The sequence below is a fragment of the Mytilus edulis genome, chromosome 5, assembly GCF_963676685.1.
Source record: "Mytilus edulis chromosome 5, xbMytEdul2.2, whole genome shotgun sequence".
Lineage (NCBI taxonomy): Eukaryota > Metazoa > Mollusca > Bivalvia > Mytilida > Mytilidae > Mytilus > Mytilus edulis.
In genome coordinates, this window is record NC_092348.1 from 38,530,767 (window position 1) to 38,546,987 (window position 16,221).

The following is a 16,221-nucleotide window of genomic DNA, read 5'->3' on the forward strand; positions in this document are numbered from 1 at the left end:
ACAGTCCATTCCATTATTCAAAATATCCATTTAATTATTCAAAATTGGCTATTTCTTAATTTTCACGCGTATTTTGGAATTTAGGTCCTCCGTAACCCCTCTTATGGTAATTGCAGCACATATCGTTTATACTCAGTGTATTCCTCTATCAATAAGCATTATTTGGTGTATAAATATTTCCTTACCTAGGGGCTGACAGGTTGCAGCAGTCCAATCCAATATTCAAAATAACCATTTCATTATTCAAAATTGGCTTTTTCCTAATTTTCACGCGTATTTAAGCATTTAGGTCCTCCGTGAACCCTATAAAGGTAATTGTGGCACATATGGTTTATACTCAGTTTATTTATCTATCAATAAGCTTCAAGTTGGTGTATAAATATTTCCTTAACTAGGGACTGACGGGTTGCAGTAGTCCATTCCAATATTCAAAATATCCATTTCATTATTCACAATTGACTATTTCTTAATTTTCACGTGTATTTTTGCATTTAGGTCCTCCGTGACCCCTCTAAAGGTTATTGCGGCACATATCGTTTACACTTTGTTTGTTCCTTGATCAATATGTTTTAACTTGGTGTATAAATATTTCCTTAATTAAGGGCTGACGGGTTGCAGCAGTCCATTCCATTATTCAAAATAAACTATTTCTTAATGTTCACGGGTATTTCAATATCTAGGTCCTTCGATACCCATGTAATATGCGTTGCGGATCATATTGACTATATACGTTTTGTTCCTCCTTTCGTAAGCTTTTGGATGAGGTATACGGTATATCAGTAATTAGGGGCTGAAAGGTCACAACAGTCCATTTCCATCATTCAAAATATCCATTAAAAATATTCATTATTCAAAATTGGCTTTTTCTTAATTTTCACGCGTAATTTGGCATTTAGGTCCTCCGTGACCCCTCAAATGGTTATTGCGGCACATATCGTTTACACTTTGTTTATTCCTTTATCAATATGTTTTGATTTGGTGTATAAATATTTCCTTGATAAGGGGCTGACGGGTAACAGCAGTTTATTCCATTATTCAAAATAAGCTATTTCTTAATGTTCACGCGTATTTTGGTATTTAGGTCCTTCGATACTCTTTTAATATGCGTTGGGGAACATATTGACTATATACGTTTTGTTCCTCTCTTCGTAAGTTTTGGATAAAGGTATACGGTATATCATTTATTAGGGGCTGAAGGGTCACAACAGTCCTTTCCATCATTCTAAATATCCATTTCATTATTCAAAATTGGCTATTTCTTTATTTTCACGCTTATTTTGGCGTTTAGGTCCTCCGTAACCCTTCAAATGGTCATTGCGGCACATATCGTTTATACTCAGTTTGTGTCTCTATCAATAATCTTTTATTTGATGTATAAATATTTCCTTAACTAGGGTCTGACGGTTTGCAGCAGTCCATTGCAATATTCAAAATATCCATTTCATTCACGCGTATTTTGGCATTTAGGTCCTCCGTGACCCCTCTAATGGTTATAGCGGGACATATCGTTTACACTTTGTTTATTCCTTTTTTAATATGCTTTAATTTGGTGTATAAATATTTCCTTAATTAGGTGCTGACGGGTTGCAGCAGTCCATTCCATTATTCAAAATAAGCTATTTCTTAATGTTCACGGGTATTTCAATATTTAGGTCCTTCGATACTCATGTAATATGCGTTTCGGAACATATTGACTATATACCTGTTTTCCCTCTCTTCGTAAGCCTTCGAATGAGGTATAAAGTATATATATAATTAGGGCCTGAAGGGTTACAGCAGTTCAGTCCATTATTCAAAATATTCATTTCATTATTCAAAATTGGCTATTCTTAATTTTCACGCGTATCTTGGCATTTAGGTCCTCCGTTACCCCTCTATTGGTAATTGTTGCACAATTGACTTGATATATCTATAATGAGAGGACGAAGAATTGCAAAGATCCATTAAAAATTTAAAAAAAAAAACAACGTAGAGTATTTTAATTTTATATATTTGTTTTGGTATTCAGGTCGTCCATACATTGAAACAAAGAATTTCATGTTAAAGATAGTTAGGAAAACCAATTTGTTTATCCTCCGAAACTAGATAAATAAAAAAATAAAAATTTAAAGAATGTTTTTCTTTTTTCTTTCGAATATTAATTTGAATATTTTTTAGATAACACCAACATGACGAATTTAGAAATATGGGATATAGCTATAGTGTCACAGGCAATTTGTTTTATTTTTATCTCACTATTCACCGCTTCATCTTGAATAACGACACATGAACTATTTCATTTTTCATTATTCATCACTTAACATTAAATAGTGAATGGTGAACTATTTCATGATTCAATATTGAATCTAAATAAGGAAAAATTAATAATGGACGTACTTCAGCGTGTTCTCCATTCTGTCCGTTCGTGCTTCCGAAGGACATTGGGTATAAAAAAAAACAAATTATGAATTAACTGTTCACAAAAGTTTTGAAATTTTGAAATGCTAAGGCTTTTCCTCGGAAGTGGGTCGCCTTGGCTGCATTTGGCAAAACTTCTTGGTGCTCTTCGGCTTCGTACTTTATTTGGCCTTTTTAACTTTTTTGGATTCGAGCGTCGCTGGTGGATCTTTTGTAGACGAAACGCGCGTTTGGTGTAAATACTGAAAAATAATCCTGGTATCTACATGTATGATGAGTTCATAAGGAAAATAATAACCAGATAATCATTTTTTTACAATATACATGATATAATATAGAATCTTTTGTCTATCCAATGATTTTCACTGGCTATTTAAAATTTTTAAACTAAATTTGAATTCGTCGCATCTAATTTTTTTGGAAGGTTAGAATAGGGAAATAATATATAAGCTTTACAATTTAATGTAACAACCCATACATATATATTTATTTTTGGCGCTGTGTCTGAATTCCGACCGAGTTGAAAGTATTGGGATATCAGTTTCTTCGTGAGGCTGCACATTTTACGAATGAGCCATAATCCATGTCGAATTGATACGATTTACAACATATAGTATTTATTGATGATAACTTCTAAATACTGATCGCACAAAGTCATTTTTTAAATTTTATTGGGAACAAATGACAATGCCTGTTCCAAGTCAGGAATATGACAGTTTTCGTCCATTCGTTTGATGTGTTTTGTCATTTGATTTTGCCATGTGGTTAGGGACTTTCCTATTGAATTTTCCACGGAGTTCAGTATTTTTGTGATTTTACTTTTTTTGACTAGTAATATTTATTAGATTTTTAAAAAGAATATTGAGCATTTCGAGGTTTTATAAATTGAATTCCTATTTTATCTGTTTTCACTATTTTGTTATTTGATCGCGTTCGTGTATACATTAGTTGTTATTGTTTCATTGTAATATTAACATGGCTTTTATATTTTCAGACAATACGGTCAATGCTGATACCAATGAAGATGTTTCTTTAGCTTGGAAGACAGGTATCATGGACTTTTGCGCTGTTTTTTCACCCTCGTTGAATATCATATATAATGTCCAAGGCGGTATAATTCCTACTTCTCAATCTACAAAATACAAATATGACAAGTTGTCAACGGATGTCCATAAGATCAATATCATCATTAACAATGTGAACGAGACAGATACTGGGCTATACATCACAGAAGATAATAATCAGGTGAATGGGTGCTGTTTGTTAATTGTAACAGGTAAGTTATAAACATATGTATCCAATATGCAGATTTTGAATTGAAGACATTGCTGAAACTTTTTATACAATTCGTACAAAATATCCAATTGTATTGTATAAATTTAATGGCGTTCAAGAATTATTCCTTTGGTTTACTAATATAAAAAAGAAGATGTGGTATGATTGACAATGAGACAACTATCCACAAAAGACCAAAATGACATAGACATTAACAACTATAGGTCACCGTACGGCCTTCAACAATGAGCAAAGCCCATACCGCATAGTCAGCTATAAAAGGCCCCGATAAGACAATGTAAAACAATTCAAACGAGAAAACTAACCTTATTCATGTGAAAAAATGAAAGAAAACAAATATGTAACACATAAACAAACGACAACCACTAAATTACAGCTGGCTCCTGACTTGGGACAGGCACATACATAAATAATGTGGCGGGGTTAAACATGTTAGCGGGATCTCAACCCTCCCCTAACCTGGGACAGTGGTATAACAGTACAACATAGAACGAACTATAAAAATCAGTTGAAAAAGGCTTAACTCATCAGAAGGACAAAAATACAAGTCTATTTTTACATCTGTTGATATCTCTTTTATTTGGACTATCAATTTCAAAAGTTCGTAGCTGGTGCATTCAAACTATCTTGTTACATTTTGTGTTCAGATTTTGGTAGCCCTCTATTTTTAAAATGATTCCCAACCAAACCCCTGTTCTTAATGTGGCGTATAGATTTGTAATTTTTTCTGTTGTATTTTTTCTGAAAATAAAGTGTAAAACTATGACATAAGACGGGATTTCTAATCTTCCCATATTTTATGCCAAACTCGGTAAAGATCAGTCCAAATAACATTTGATTAATAAATTTATGATCACTCCCCGTCATTTTGATACTCTTTTTGCTTGAAACAACCAAATACCGCATTACCTTTTTCTTAAACAAGAATGTTCCTTTTTAACAGCGGATATTTTCCAACTTTAAGTATTTATATCTAGCACAGACAGCAATAATTGTTCTTTACTAAATTTGAATAGTCAGGGTTTTACACCGAAAAATGTATACAAAGATTTAATACAAATGAGAAAATATTATTTATAATGGCATTACGGTTAATCCGTTGGATGTCTTCTAATTGGTGCTTTAGTCATGGAGAACATGATTTATTTATAGTTGTAATTGACTCTTAGCTTATTTTTAGTAACTGAGAGTACTGTTATGTTGGTGATTTGCATCTATTGTTTTTAAGGTTTTTTTATCGGTTTTGAATTGATTCCAATTGTTCATGTCATGGCCTTGTACAGGTAACTATATGTATACGGTTTAAGTATTTCTTATATTTGAAGGCCAAGCGGCGTCTTAAATTGTTTACATTCACTCCAGTTAAACTATGCTGGAAAATTTTCTTCTTGGAAATAAACTCATTATAGATACCAGGATTAGATTTTGTATTTACGCCAGACGCGCGTTTCTTCTACAAAAGACTCATCAGTGACACTAGAATCGACAAAAGTTAAAAAGGCCAAATAAAGTAGGGAGTTGAAGAGCATTTCAAACTTTTTTTTATTATCAGAAATGCCTTCAGGTGTCATATGCGTATACTGAATAATAATCAAATTTTTGTTTTATGTTCTGCTATTTGTTTATTTTTTACTCGCCGTAGCGGAGACATCAATGTTTACCCTCAACCGTCAAGCCGTTGTCGCGTACATCCCAAAATTGGTTTCTGTTCTCTAACTTACGTTTTCCTCAACCAATTGTTATAAAACATATAAACAATGCCTTTTACCACAAAACCTGATCAAGTTGGGTAAGTCATTTTACTGTTCATGGGTTATGTCACTTTATAAACATAAATTGCAGAATTTTTCGTTTTTGTTCACTTACTTTATTTGTCTAAACAAAATGATGTAAAACTTATATACAATGCTTATTACCACAAAAAATAGATCAAGTTCGAAATTGGACGGCTACATGTTTATCGTTATATTCTAAACGTCAGTTTTCGATTAAGAAGAGAAAAATAAAATTAACAAATAAAATTTGAGGGAATTAACCTAATTACAAAAAGAGTAAACCGCGAGCGTCCATATGGCAAGTGCCATTTGGTATGTATGTGTCACCGACCTGTAAGTTAACATTTAATTGAAATATCAAAATCAAAGTTAGGACAACCAATAACATTACAGATTTGACGACTTAATTTGAATCTCAACATCCCAGACCGGGACAACATGTGTAAAGTAAGTAAAAACACTGACAAATCGGTCTATCAAATCTGTTAACATAATAAACAATGATAAAGGCAACAGTAGTAAACCGTGGATCAAAAGTCATAAATTGTTTGAGAGAAAACACATCAGACGTATGGTATATCAATTTTAAGCTTTCTTTTTTTCATCACCTTTAATATCACCAGAGCACACTCTTGATATCGCGGGTCCGTGACTGAATTAAAGTATGCGTAAGCCTTATTTTAGTATTGGTATTGTCATCTGATAAATTCATGCCGATTATAATATGCACAGTTTTATCTGCTTTCAAAATCTTTCAATTTGAACCCGTCGACCTGGAACTTATCACATAATGGTAATATTAATTATTTGGAATACAAAAGGTCCTGGAATGGAGTATTTTTTTTATCAACATCATGATTGTCATATATTAGTTATAAATAAAGTTGAATTCTTTGATTCGCTGTTTTACGTCATGCCCGATAACAAATTGAAAAAAATTACCCATACGCCTTATTTTTAGTCCATATTTTTAGTATTCGTATGGTCCTCTTAGAAAGTCTTACTGATTAAAATACTACAATAGGGAACAATTTGACAATGATTGAATTTAGTAGTGTCAACCCTGTGTTTATGACCCGACCCGTGTATTTAGCAAAATCCTAAATACACTGTTTGGTAGTGCGCCTGTCCGATGAGGAACGTACAGATAAGATAATAGGTAACAGGTGAATATACTATTGGTATCAGTATCGGATTCGACCCGGAACTTGTTAATTATTGGCAATATTAATTAATGTGAAAATCAAAAGGGTCTAGAGTGGTGTAATTTTTAATCAACACCATTGCCCTATATTAACCATATATAAAGTTTAATTCTTTGATTTGTCGTTTTTACTCCATGATGGCTGACAAATTTGACCTCGTTATTTTAATATTATAGATGTGTATTGGGATATATGAGATGTAAACACTCATTGAAATATGGATGATTGAGTAACATGACATCATCAATATACCTGAGAGTTAAACTAAATCATTTGAAAGATTTTTTTTTATTCTGTCTCTGAGGAGGTTCTGTATGAATACATTTCAAAGATTAATAATTATATAATGGTACAGTGTAAAGGACCATAACTAGTGACAAAAAGTTCATATATATATTATTTATCGCTATTTGATGCCTTTTTTTGTTATCTTTTTTTGTGATAATTTTCATATCATGCTTCTTGCTTGAGATGGAAAAAATATCGCTAGAAACTAAGGAGGCCACGTGGCGTTGCTAACGAAATTGACATGAAATTGACAACGTCGTCATAGGTAAAATAGCGATAATCTATAAGTATATGTTGTGAGTCTTTGTGATATATTAAATGGAGTTAAAATTTGATAGCATATAAAAAAGTAAAATAACAAAATGACGTACTCCATTGAAATGGATATTCTAGAGCTCAAACACATCAAATTAATGGATTTATAACAATTGTCATATTCCTTACTTAGTAAAGGCATTTGTTAATGTAGAAAATGTATCAAGTAAAACTCTTTCTCAAAACATGGTACAGTTATAAACTTTTCACAGCATTCAAAGTTTTTTATTGACAAATTCATTTTAATCAGTTGTAATCATGATTACTTACCAATGTAATCATCTATTATATCAGCTACTTTGAGAAATTATGTAATCATTAATTAAATTTTATCGTACAATTGACGAAGTTATTGTAATTTAATCAATTACATTGAAAGTATTGAACCCACTCTGATTCTAGCTAAACCAAATAAACCAACTTTAACCCTTAGCTTTGATCATCCATTTGTTGGTGATACCATTACCTTGACTTGTCATTCAATTGTACAACGGATATTCAAACTTTACCTCTAAATATATGCGGAATACAAGAGGCGTTTCCAACAACAAAAAATTAATTTTACACAAACTTGTCATTCTTGATAAAGGAAAAGATATATCAAAGATGTGGGCCAAATAGGCAGATTTAGCAAGTAAAGGTCGTTAAAAACTCTCATATTACATGTATTTAAAAGTATTCCGTCTCGGATTGGCCCCTCTGTTGTGGCAGTTAGTGCCCCACCCAATTTATAGAAAGTTATGGAATCACCATTGGCTACTACAAACGGATCGAAGTGCACCCTCACCGAGGACATGAGAGAAACTCCCGACTGACATTATTCATTGTTGTCTAACCATGATCTTAAGACTGAGGGAGTGTTATCATCTTATTAAATTCTAATTTTCTAAATATTTTTGTTTGCTCAACATGTGTTAGAAAAAAAGATGCATACATTTTTGTCACGTGTTGATGGAAGTCACATGACAGATTTGTCTGAAACCCGTATCCCAAAAAACATTTAAATGGCCTATTGTTTGACAGTTTGGTCGTATGTTATGCCGGTACTTTACAGTCCTAAGTTTAATGAGAGATGGGCGTTCAATATTATCACTGACTATATTTAACCCTGTCACATTATTATGTTCTCTGGCAAATTAAGAGTCTGTTATGCAACAATTGTCGTTTGCTGCTGCATTTCATACTTGTATTTGTTGTTGTTGTTGTTGTTGTTGTTGTTTGTTTATGTTTGTTTATGTTTGGTTCTAAAAACAGGCCGTTGGTTGACTCTTTTTGCATAAATTTCAATTCTGTCATATAGGGGCTTTTTATAGCTTGCTTTGCGATACTGGATTTGATCATTTTCGAAGTTCATTCGATGACCTTTAGTTGATAGCATCCTGGTCATCTCGTCCATGGTGAAAAGTTAACATCCATATTCAATTTTAATCAAATAAACTATAATCTAATCTGTTCATATATCTTGTAGCTAAACCAATGAAATCAACGTTAACGCTTAGCTCTGAGCACCCATTTGTCGGTGAAAACATAACCTGAACATGTCTTTCAATGGTACAACGGTGGCCTGCAGGATATAGGACTTCCCACCTGTCATATCAATTTAATGGGAACCCTCGAGGAGTAACTGTGAACAATAAGTTAACAATACACACAAGTACTATGTTGGATAAAGGAAAAGACATATCATGTCAGGCAACTGATGACCTTCAAAAAGTTTCTATCAAGAGTGATACTGTAACTTTGGATCCTTATTGTAAGTTTTATATGATATATAAATCTGTGAATCAGTTGTTAGGTGATAGACATGACCAATTTCCGAAGCAACATTTTCAGCTCTCCAAACTTTCATGAAGTCCTGCATTTGATTGCCGAGTTTCAGGGCATCGTGCCTTGCTTGGCAGTTCATATACAAGCGAGTCATTTAAATGATGCACTCATTATCTATACAATACTTGCCTATTCTACAATACAATGAATATTGCGCTTGCATATTGAAGTCTCTAAAATAGTTTTGTTAATGTTTATTTGTCAACCAGCATAAATTTAGCTCAAAATGGAACGTACTTATATTCAAAACTGTCTTTATTTAGGGGATTAGAGTTTGACAAATTAAGATCATAATTAATGATTATTAAACGAAAAATAATTATTGTTATTAAAATAAACCATCAAATTCAAATTTTCTTCAAACATAAAGGAATATTGTTTTACTTTGAAGTAGTGTACATTACATGTTTTCTGTTATAATGATGTGTAGCTTATATATTTAAAGCAGTTACCATGTTCAAAGAACAATAATTAAACTCTCTTCTAGAAAACCTAGTCGAGCATAAATGTGCAACTCTTTATAAGCAGCCGAGTTCACATCCGGGTTATGATGCATGTCGTTTTCTTGCTCAGTATGTGGTTTTAGTTTGTATACAAATTGCTAAGCGTTTTTCTTTTTTTGTCATGTTTGATCAGTCTTGATTTTACCAGCCTTCTTTGATGAGTTTAATTTCTTCTTTGAGTATAATCCTGTTTATTTTTTAATTGAATATTTTTTATGGTTGTTACTCAACATATTATACGTAATTTTATAGGTGTAGATGGTCCGGACAATGTTATGCTTAAACCTGGACACACACTTTCTTAATGTTACAGAAGGAAATATATTAGGCCCTATCAATTGTACTGCAACCTGTAATCCAAAATGTTTATTCGAATGGAGATTTAACAGAACTGGAACGTTTGAAGATGTCATCTCTAGTGAAACTCTAGTTGCAGCAAATATAAAGGAGAACCAGGCCGGGATCTACCGTTGTTTAGTAGTTCATCCTTTAAATAGAACACGTCTGCAAAAAAACAGATATATCAGTGAATGTACAGTGTAAGTCATAACATTGAAATATTTACTTCACAAAAGTCCGAGATAAATACTCTAAAATACAACCTAGACAGCTAAAAGTTTTTATAGAAAGCATCAGAATATCATCGTGCGTGATAGTGATAAAATCGAATGTTTTTTTTCAGGTTAAACGAAATCTAAACTGTACTACATAATAATTTTTTTTTAATATTTACAAAATATATACATTTCAGATTGTCATACTCGAATTGTTGCGTTTCATTGAAATAGATTAGAGATTTTAAATGGTTTATTTTCTACTCACGATGACATGACTATTAATTGTAAAAATTAACAAAGACTGGTGATTCTTTGAGAAACCATTCAATGAAGATTTAAAGGTTACGTTTCGATCGTTACTCTCCTTTGAACTCCTCATTCTCTACACTATTACACGGGTTAAAAAAATATTTTAATATCATTCCTGAACAGATTCCTTCTACTCATTTAATCTGATGATTTATGATAAGGCTGTGACTATAGTAAGCGTCCACAAATTAACAACCCATGTCAACAAGAGAGAAATATAGTGCATAATCAATATAGCATGGGCTCATATGTTCAAAGGAATTCGTTAATATTTCGCTTATGGTCATCAGTCACAAAAATAAAGTTTTGTATTTAATGAATAGCTATTATTTAAAGCGGATTATGTTAAATGTGAAGAGTCAAAAATTAATTTTATGCTTCAATAAATTCAAAATAAATTATTGCCATTTTATTATAAATAAATTTCTCTCAACAAATAAGGCTCATTTCTCATCACTTTGCGTCCTTCGTCCGTCGTCTATTGTCGTCGTTAACTCTTACAAAAATCGACTTCTCTGAAACTGCAGGGTCCATTTTAACTAAACTTAGCCACAAATATCATTGGGGTATCTAGTTTAAAAATGTGTCCAATGACCTAGCCAACCAACAAAGATGGCCACCATGGCTACAAATAGAACATGTAGATTTTGGCTTATATCTCTGAAACCAAAGCATTTTGAGCAAATCTGACATGGGAGTAAAATTGTTTATCAGGTCAAGATCCATCTGTCCTGAAATTTTCAGACGAATCAGACAAACTGTTGTTAGGTTGCTGCCCTAAAAAGTAAATTTAAGGAAGATTTGTGGTTTTGGGTTATTATTTTGAACATTATTAAAGATAGCGATAATTTGTAAACAACAATAACTTTCAGCAGAGTAGGATCTACAAATGAGTCAACGTGACCAAAATGGTCAATTGACCCCATAAGAAGTTATTGCCATATAAAGTCAAATCTAACATTTTTTCGTAAATTTGTGTTATCTTTTTATAAAAGTCTTCTCCTGTAACAACTGAGACAAATTTAACCAAATACGGCCACAAATAAGCATTAGGGTATTTAGTTTACAAATGTGTCCGATGACCCTGCCTGCCAAACAACATGGCAGACATGGCTAAAATAGAACATCAGGGGAAAAAGCAGTATTTGACTTGTATCTCCGAAACTAGAGCAAAGGTATAACGAATGTATTATTCAATGCAGAATAAATACAAATAGCATGTGAGCGACATAGGCTCTTAGGAGCCTCTAGTTAATTACGTGACAGATACCAAGCTTTGCTTTACCTTATCTTCTAGCACACCTCTATTTAATTGAAATATTAGGAATTAGGAATAACAACTTATTGTAACACAGTGTACTTTAGAGAGAAATTTAAATACACAAGTAACATTATAGATTAAAGTGTATAATTTTAGATTTCAATGCAAAAACACTTTGGTAAATAATACGCAGGTTGAATTTACCTTATTTTACGATTTAGTCGTTCACCGACAACGAATTTTGATGAATTTTATTTCGGGTAAAAAAGTGAAAAATGATTCGAAATTTAGATGCATATGATGATTTAACTCATATACTACTTAAAATAGCAAAAGTTTTAGTATGCACGAGAGACTTAAAATAGCAAAAGTTTTAGTATGCACGAGAGACTTAAACTAGCAAAAGTCTTAGTATGCACGAGAGACTTAAAATAGCAAAAGTTTTAGTATGCACGAGAGACTTAAAAAAGCAAAAGTGTTAGTATGCACGATAGACTTAAAAGCTTAGTGATATTTTAAAAAGGTCGTGTTTTGCTGAACAGTGACTTTTAAATCATATATTTGAAAATATTGAAGAAGGATCGATTTAAACTTGATTGCGGTTGTTTTCGGTCAAGGGTTGATGGCGTTTATTTTTATTTTTGTTTTCGTATTTATGTCATGTTATGTTCAAAAATACCCATTGAAATAGTTTGTAGAATGTTACAATTTTATATGAATGAGGCACAATATTTGATACAAGTGTTTTTCATCCACGCTGACAATATTTGAATTATATTGAGAAAATATATACGATCACCGTATAATTATATGTATGTTCATTGTTATGAAGACTGGTATATTTCGTTTCAGATTCTCCAAAAATTAAAGAACTTTGGCTAAGTGATAAAAATGAAACATATGGATCGAGACGTCTTACAAACTACAATTTCAGTGAAGGCAATCATCTCACGGTTACACTGCGTATTGAAAGTAACCCAGATCCGCAAATAGTAATAAACTCCTCTTTGATGAAGTTTCCAACATTACTTTATACCAAACGGTCTGAGGATTTCACAACAAAACTACCTTCTCTTAAATGTGAAAATTCTGGAAAGTTTACGATACACGCTAGTAATGTGATAGCGTATGGAGACAAGAGAACAGTCAAGTTAGTGATACGATGTAAGTGGAGTTAAAAAGTTACAGAAAACAAACATACTACAATTATTAGTAGCAAGGATCTCTCACTATCTTTAAGAATTGTATATTTTTGCATCACTCAGTGATCAGTTTACAATTGATATAAATAATGGAACGTGTATTATAATAAATATAATTCAATATAAAAACAAGTATTTACATGTATAACATAACATGCAACACCTTTTATGAATATGGGACATCATAGTTTTTATCATAGTTGGTCTGTATGCCCGTGTATAAGTAAAGTGTCAATTTTGAAAATAAAATAAGACTTTATGTCAAGTACCAAATAATGCATAATTTCTAAGGACCTAATAAACAATTCACACAAAAGGTAGGATTGCAAGGCAGCTCGATCGGAGTGAAGAGACAGAAATGTTGATTGTATCTGGAAAGTGTGTCCATACCCACCCTTTTTTGCAAGCTAAAACCGTTGCTCTATCAATCTAAAACACATTTTCGAGTTACTATCCACAGTAAAAATTTCTATTCCCAAGTTAACACTTCGGATAACAATTATTGGTAAAATAGATGAATAAAATTCATTACTGATGCAGAAATTTAAAAAAAAAAAGAGAGGTGAAAAAAAACAAATGGACATTCAAAATCACAAGTCGAAAATAAACTGACAAAGCCATGGTTAAAATAGAAAAAGACAACAGGACAAATAATAAAAAAACAGAAAACACAATATAGAAATATAAAGACTGAGCAACATGAACCCCACCAACAACTGGGGTAATCTCGGATACTTTGGACGGATGATCAGACCCTGTGTTACATAAGGCACCCATTATGCTATCCATAAAATTGCGAATGGATAATTTCAACTTCAAAATTTGGAGCTCATGATTTGATAGCGTCTGTGTGAGCAGCAACCTACTTTCAAGGAAGTCATGTTAGGAAATACAAATCTTCGAAAATCGTAAGAACGGGGAGATATATATCATGTATATGGTCCGTCTTTTTATGCAGACGCTGTTGGAATGTTGTTATATCTAACATTTTTTAAAGGTTTTTAAAGCTTTCAATCAAAATAATTTTAGCAAAATTTCACACTGTAAGGTATTGGGAAAATCTGGATTCAGAATATTTTGTTGTCCGATTTGACAACTGTAGTTTCAAGCCTCACATTTGAAAAATCTTTGTAATGCTGTTCAGGCCAAATCAAAGACTTTATTTTTATTTTTTTAAAAACTTATTTTAAATTTGCCAATGCTCCGATTAGCATGCACTAGTATGGGTTAACAAAATTAGGGTGTAGGTCTATATAATAGTACTAAGCAGGGTCTATCTCATTTCATCAAATATTATGACAAAACTTAGCAATTGTTTACAACAACTAATTATCCATTTATATGCACCTGATGTCGGAACAGTGTTCACGAAGAAAAAATAACGCCAAGTATCTTTATGCTTGACTATATAGCTAGTAGCGAGACTTGTTAATTATACCACGAAAAACTTAGTTTAGGATGATAAAGAAGTACACGTATGGATCAGGCATGTTAACGTGTTGAATACAATAAACACTGTAACCATTATAATAATCAAATAAGACTAAAGCGACGGTGTTTTTAAGAAATACGATTTATCTCGGAAATAAAACAACGTTATATTAACCTGAAAAAAAGTTTAGCCCATTGCTGACCAAGTTTATCTTTCAGCCGCTTTGCGCCAATGATTTGCCTCCACATGTAATGCTCACGAAATTTTCCTAGAATTGAAACGTTCGTCAGTTTCTTTTTCCATTTCTGTTCTTTCTTTCTTTTAAAAATTTCTTTATTTCCATCAGTTGCTTCTTACTTTGTCTCCAACAAGTTCAAGCTCCTTGTGAAGAAATAATATAAATTTCAATTCTATTATATAAATGAATAAAACAAAATTTAATAAATATTTTTTTAGATTAACTAAGAATTCAACTTCTTTAACTTCTTTGTGAAATACATTCGTTTTGTAAATTCTCTAATGAATAGACAAATACATCCAGTCCTTTCATTTTTTTGTCAGATACATAGTAGAATTTATAAATTGAAAATCCAGTAATAGTAATAAGATAGTTAAAGCCAAAGTGATATTTATCTGATGTTTTATAGCCAAAAACAAGATCTTTTAATGTTATAGATTTTTCAAGATTTACTATGTTGCAATAATGATCAATTTGTCTTCGTAAACATTTCCATCGATACGTTTCCAATTTAATTGCTTCTAAATAGTAAAAACTAAAATAGTACAATGGTTTCAAATGAACTTCTGTTTGTAATGTAAATACATTTAACCATACATTTATGCCAATCGGTTTCACAACTTTTTTCTCTGCTTATCTGTTTCATATTAACTTGTTTGACAAAAAAGAAATGTCAATATAATTACCACTTATTGACAGACATTGTCTTTTTACATTGACTATACTTCTCTTTCAACTCTCTAAACTAAGACATTGTAAACACTCTTTTGGAATAGCGGTTTTTAAAATGTTAGCATGAAACCTTCTTCTACAACCCTATTCTCCTGCCTGTTGTAATTAATCCATGATGTATTTGGAAACGTCACAATATTCAAACGTCATGCTTAATGCGGGGTTCACACATTGCCGATTATTGCTCCCGTTTGAAATCAGACAGCGATACGACACGAAAAGTGAAAAAGTCGGATTAGTATCCTCAATTATCTGGAATGTCCTATTATTGTCTGAACGCTAGAGACATTAAGAACTCCATTAAAAACAGGAGGATGTGAGATGATTCAGAAGGTTAAGTATTTCTGCTCTGTTATTGGCACGTTTTATTACTAAATAAAATTGAGAATGGAAATGATGAATGTGTCAAAGGGACAACAACCCGACAATAGAGCAGACAACAGCCGAAGTCCACAAATTGGTCTTCAATGCAGCGCAAAACTCCCGCAACCGGAAGATGCTTCAGCAGACCCCTAAACAAATATGTTACTAGCTCAGTGATAATGGACGTAATACTAATCTCCGAATTATACACAAGACACTTGAATCAAAAATCGTACAAGACTAACAAAAGACAGAGGCTCCTGACTTGGAACAGCGCAAAGATGCGGCGGGGTTAAACATGTACATCGAGATCTCAACCCTCCCAAAAGTATATGCAAATGTGTTTTTCATTTTTTTCTTTTGTAAATGAAAAAAAACTGGCAAAAATGTGTTATTTAAAAAAAAACTCCACGACTCAACAAATAATTTTCAGTCATCAGTGAAATGTGCGAGATATCCACTGCTTTGAATTCAGTACTGTTCATACAATTCGCTTGCAGTTAATGTTGCTCAGACTTTTC